Source organism: Petaurus breviceps, unplaced genomic scaffold (genome assembly GCF_028583685.1).
Source record: "Petaurus breviceps papuanus isolate PSGF00001 unplaced genomic scaffold, PetGlider_PUasm1.0 90591, whole genome shotgun sequence".
In the NCBI taxonomy this organism is placed as follows: domain Eukaryota; kingdom Metazoa; phylum Chordata; class Mammalia; order Diprotodontia; family Petauridae; genus Petaurus; species Petaurus breviceps.
The window spans coordinates 3,666,550-3,672,549 of NW_027187280.1; the positions used below are offsets into that span (position 1 = coordinate 3,666,550).

General features: G+C 40.2%; 1 long non-coding RNA gene across 1 annotated transcript in view; it reads left to right on the forward strand.

Annotated features, from left to right (window-relative positions):
• The window catches only part of LOC138142476 (uncharacterized), a 35,170-nt gene extending 29,490 nt beyond the window's left edge, over positions 1-5,680 (forward strand). Inside the window, exon 3 of the long non-coding RNA XR_011163432.1 lies at positions 5,315-5,680. This is a non-coding gene — a long non-coding RNA (uncharacterized lncRNA). The remainder of the gene's footprint in view (positions 1-5,314) is intronic.
• The last annotated feature ends 320 nt before the right edge of the window (positions 5,681-6,000 follow it).

Below are 6,000 nucleotides of genomic sequence, written 5' to 3' on the forward strand. Positions count from 1 at the left end.
TGAATGACCTATATTCCTGTCGTCTGAAGACCAAACTAGAACAACTGGAATATCAAGAAGTTGAACTCAAGAGTGATGAATTTTTCAGCCACCACAATTCTCAAAGATTGTCTGCTGACAATGATTGTGGCTGAGTTCTGGGTGAGGAGAGGGAGTATCTATGGACAAAATCAGAGATCCTACGAGTATGGAATAAGACCTAAAAGATGAAAGTGGCTATCTCGTAAAGAAGATGTGAATGATGCTTGTATACTAAAGTCAGCATGGATGAGTCTTTTCTTTGGGCCTCAGCTTCCTTATCCATAAAATTATGGGAGTCTTTGGGATGTATTCAACTCAGTCAATAAATATGTATTAATATTTATTTACTATATGCCAGGCACTGAACTAGGCAATGGGGATATGAAGACAAAAATGAAACATATCCTTCCCTCAAGGAGCTTAAATTTCATCAGGGGAAATAGGAGTTACATATGTATTTGAATATAAACTATATACCAATTAAAATTTGGAGATAGGGCACTAAAAACTGGAAGGAAAGGGGAAGACCCATAGGTGAACCCTGAACTGATCTTGGAAAGAGGCTGGAGAATCTCAGAGATAGAGGTGAGGAGGAAGGGTATTCCAAGGGATGAGTCTACTCCCTTCTGTCCTCTGACACTGCCACCACTCTCTTGTGTGCCCTCAACACCTTATGCCTTGATTACTGCAATGGCGTGCTAGTGGGTTTGTCTGCCTCACACTTCTCCCTGATCAGTTCATCTTCCATTCAGCCACCAGGGTGATTTTCCTAAAGCACAGTTCTGACCAAGTCAAACCTCCCTCTTTCCCAATGCTATCCCGCCCCCACACATACATACACTCAATAAACTCCAGTGACTTCTAATTGTTTCCAGAAGCAAATTTAAAATTCTCTGTTTGGCATGCAAAGCTCTCCATAACCTAACACCTCTATTACCTTTACAATCTTCTTACACCTTACTCCCCAAAATGGGTTCTTTGATCCAGTGACACTGTCCTCCTGACTGTTCCACAAACTTTTCTTGGCTCTGGGCATTTTCTCTGACTGTCCCTTGTGCCTGGAATGCTTTCCCTATTCACCTCTACCTACTGATTTTCTTTAGCTTCCTGTAAGCTAAAATCCCAATTTTTACTAGAAGCTTTTCCCAATCCCTCTTAATTCTAGCACTTTCCCTCTTAATTATTTCTTAATTATCCTGTACATAGCTTGCTTTGTATATATTGTTTGCATGTTGTCTCCCCCATCAGACTCTAAGCTCCTTGAGTGCAGGAACTGTTTTTTGCCTCTTTTTGTACCCCCGGAATTTACCACAGTGCCTAGCACATAGTAGGCCCTTAACAAATAGAAGATAATATGTCATATGTAGGGGGGTAGCAAATATGTTAGTTTGTATGGTAGTGTTCAAAAGGAAAAAAAAATATCCTGAGAGTAAAATCCTGGAAGGCCTAAAAGGCCAAGGAAGAGGTGATGAGGGACTGACCTAGGGTGGTGGCTATAAGTGGAGACAAGGGGACAGATACAAAGTCAGAGCTCCCTTTTGGCACAAAATTTGTGATCCTATGGTCCACCACATAGATATTTTTTCATGTTAATGTTTTCTACATTAAAAACAGAGGAAAAGGAGAGCCTTTTGTAGCATTATTCAAATTTATTTCCCTCTCACCATGAGATTCATAAGGAGAAGTGCCAATTTTTCTATATTTTTGTCTTTGGAAAATTCTTTTCCATGACTCACTTTTGTTCATTCATTCAAAAAGCATCCATACCTATGATATGTGAGGCACAAAGGTGAAACATGGTATAGCCTCATTCTTCTGACTCAGACTATAGAAACAAGTGAGGGGGTAGGTTCAGGCACAGGGACAGGGCTTTATTCCTCAGGGACTGGAGACTGTCTGGGGGCAGTCTGTCCCTGGGAGCCCACCTCTACAGGCCTGGGGAATCTTTGACTGATTGGAGCTCTGACTTATGACTTGTCATGGTTAGGAAGAGCAAACACTAGGACTATCTGCCTGAAGTAAGCAGAGACTACTTGCCAGCTTTAGGAAATCAAAGTTGGGGGTGCAAGGGAAAGGAAAGGAGATCTGTAAAGAGAGACATTTATAAGGCAGCAGTTAAATGGAAGATAGGGACAAAAATAGGAGGCACGACTATTTGTGGATGCTGCTGACTCAGACTTCGAGACTCTTGGGACTGAGTCATCTGTTTATCCTCCATTACTTTGCTCTAGAAAGCAATCTAGGCTATGGCATCAAATCAGTGTCCCCAATTGAGGGTTGTTTTTCCATAATCACTGACCTATTTTCATGTACTCCTCACTTTATGTGAATCTAATCAGTTTGCCAGCAGTCAGTCCTTCATAGAATCCCATTGGGATCCATTCAGCTCCAGGGCTTGCTTCCAACCTTGACTGGGAGCCATCAGATCCGGTCAGTGGGAAGTTCAGAGGTTATTTGGAATCAGAACTCCAGTCAATGGCCAAAGGACCAGAGGCTACTAACTCCCTTCCCCCAATCCCTTCTGAGCCAAGACATACAGGCTCTCCATCTTTCTTGATATCTTCAATTCAAGAAATTTGTATACTCATATGTACAGATTATTGTGAGAAGTGGTTTTTTTTTCCTTTTTTACTTTGTGCAAATGTCACTGAATCTTAAGAAAAAATAGCTATCCAGATGCTGCCAAATCAACACATTCATTGTTATCGAGGACCTAATTCTTTACAGAAAGAAAAAACCCTGCATGGAGTTTAGAGCCTCTGTGGGTTCACTGTTTACAAGTTTGTTAAATGATGTCCTTGTATACTCAGAGCGCTGATAGGACTCAAAGACAGTTTTATAGGTACGTCTTAGCCAGCTCTGGGAAAGTTACTCTGGGTCATCTCCCTAAGCATCATGGGAGGTTAGGATGACCTAGTGGGTGCTGGCTCCTGAGTGAAATTGGTGCCAAGAAGGGAGGGCTGACCCTTCACTTGCTCAGGACTAATCTATTTCTCTAGTCTCTCATAAATAAGAGAATATTTATCCACTAGGTTTATCCCAATGAAGGATCCTCTGGACGTGGGCTCTCATTAAGTGAAAACTTCTGAAATCTCTTCAATTTTATAATATAATGAAACAACAGTTGTTCTCATTTATATAGTACATAACGGTTTACAAAGCACTTGACTTAAGTTGTCTCATTCTATCTTTCCCTTTCAATTCTATTAAGCTTTCCTTTCTTTTTTGGAATTCCAGTTGTGGTGTTTAATTGGGGTTTTTTAACTTGTTGAATTTTTAGGGTTAGGTTTTTTGTTTATTTGATTTTAGTTAAATAACTTAGACATTGATTTGTTTTCTCCTTTGTTGATTAAAATATTTAGAGATATATTTTCCCCTAGGGACTGGTTTAGTTGCAACTCATTTTATCTTCACATCTATCTTGTGACCTGGGGTATTATTATCCCAGTTTTACATATGAGGAAAGTAAAATTTATAGTTATTAAGTGGCTTTTTATGGTCACATGGCTATGAAAATGAGGAATCAAGACTTGAAATAAAGTCAACACTAAATCTGAGCCCCAGTTTCCTCTTCTCTAAAAGGATGAGGTCAGGCTAAATGATGTCTTAATGTCCTTTCCAGCTCTTAAACTATAATATTAATATTGAGATATATGCAATATGCAAGATATTAATGTTGAGAAGCATTGTGGTGGGAAAATTGGGAAGAGCTTGAAACAAACCCTGTTTAGTCCTTGAGTTAAGTCATGGCTAGTACTGTTGGTTGAACATAGTTATGATTCTGGGGTCAGAAGATGGGAATGTTAAACTTTTTTTTCTTTTGCTACTTAGTATCCATGTGATCTTGGGCAAGTGTAGCAGCAACCACACTGTCATACCCAGGATGGCTGCTAGCACAGGTTCTTAGATCTACTTTACTAGGAAAGATAGCTGTTCAAGGAGTCAACAATCTTTTTAAATTACATTCACTAGTTCAGGGGAAAAGTCAGCACCTTGAACTTCAGAGAAATACAGAGAAAATAGAAACAGAGAAATAAAGACCAACAGACAGGGCTCTGACTGCCTGAATCAAAGCAGCATTGCTATGTACTTTACATACACCCCTAGATCAAGGGAGCCTTTACATCTGAGCAGTCTGGGAGCTCTGAACATAGGGCCACTCAGAATCTTGACTAGAGAATCACAAGATCTTTCTTGTGAGCCCCCAAAGCAAAATACCAACTCAGAGTATATATACACTTCTCAGAGTCAGAAGGTATCACAACTGTCATGACTCAGTGCCTAATTAGAAATTAGCAAAAGGAGCCTTCCCACAAGCAAGCCTCCCCTAAGCAAATTTCCATTAATGGGATCCATGTGAGGCATGTTAATGGGTGGGAATATCTTATATGCCATTAACATTACAGCAAGTCACTTCTTTGGGCTTTAGTGAGACTAAATGACCTCTCAGAATCCTTTCAGCTCTAAATCTTATGATTCTACAAGACAGACAAATATCTTAGACAATGGATTATCAGCCAAACTGGAGGTAGATCTGCCTAGTCATTGACCAGAAAGTCAGAGTGACTTTCAAAAGTATCACAATTACAATCTTCCACAGCAGTCACAACAAAGAAAAGAGGCATATCTACTCCATGGGAATGAATCCTGGCTACAGTGGGGAATTGTGGGCTGCTTTCTTGGAATCACAACTACCAGAGTCCTTGTGGGAGGAAATGAGAGTGGAGGAGAGGGGTAGGGGCAGAGTTATGGGGAGCCTGGCCTCTATAACTAACCTCCAGAGTTAAAGTAAGTACACAGATCTTCTCTACAAAGAGTTAACAACTAAAATACCAGCCAAAAATGGTTGCATAATAGAATCTCTGTGCTTCAGTTTCCTCATCTGTAAATGAGAAAGTTAGAATTGGTGGCCTCTAAAATCCTTTCCAGCTCTCAATCTATGATACCAATTATTTTTGCATGTAACCAGGACAACATTAAATATCCAGAAATGTCACAATTAGAATTCAGAGCTTTATGATTAAAAACTGGATTCCAGTGTCTTCACAGAACATCCCTGTTTGGGATTGTCTAAGAGGCCTGGGTGGTCTTACTTTGCGAAATCATGCCTGCTCCATTGGGTTAGCTCCAGGATTCTGTCTCTCCTGGCATGGATACCCAGGAGGGAACAGTCCCTAGGGTCCAAGTGCTGTTTATCCCAGAAACTCTTTCTTCAGGAAAGACCCTAAACAGATACTCATCCCTCCTTCTCTTCTATTTATTTGTATGGTTTTGCTCACTGGCATGGACTCAGAAGATGGTCATGTTGTTTTTATGGAGGTTCCCAAGAGACAGACTACAGTCAAGTCATGTTACCCTAGAAGACTTCATGCCATTCCAACAATACAATGGAGAGCACATCCCTGGATGCAGAGCGGTTTCCAAGACAACTGGGAGCAGTTTGATGGTTCCATTGAAGAATGGCCAAAGCAGCTGCCTTTTGGTGCTTTGGAAGTTTCAAACTATTTTGCAAGTGCTTTTGGTTCAGGAAATCCAAAACATATTTGCTGCAAACATTTTTCTCCTTAATTTTTAATCATATATATTGCAAGGGAAATTTAATCCATCTGCTTTTTGATTCATTTACACTTATATCATCCAAATAAAATTTTGAAATGTATTTGATGTCTCCAAAATATTCTAAAATAGAATAGAAGGTCATATTTGGGCAAAGGCAAGGGAATTGAAGACATTCAAAGGGTCAGAATTTGGGGGAGATTTGGAGGGTTTTCATCCTCGGTACAATGAGATTAATTCTCTTATTTGCTTCTCCCCCTCCTGCCCACTCCCATACTGTATGTGGGTGTTTTGGGCTTCCAGTACTCCAGGGTTAGGACAGGAAATGTTACCCTTAAATAGTTATGAACACGAGCCCTAATTCCCCAAGTCTCATGTCACTTCTATGCTAGGCCGCTTCTTTCCTCCCCAATATGTTATAAT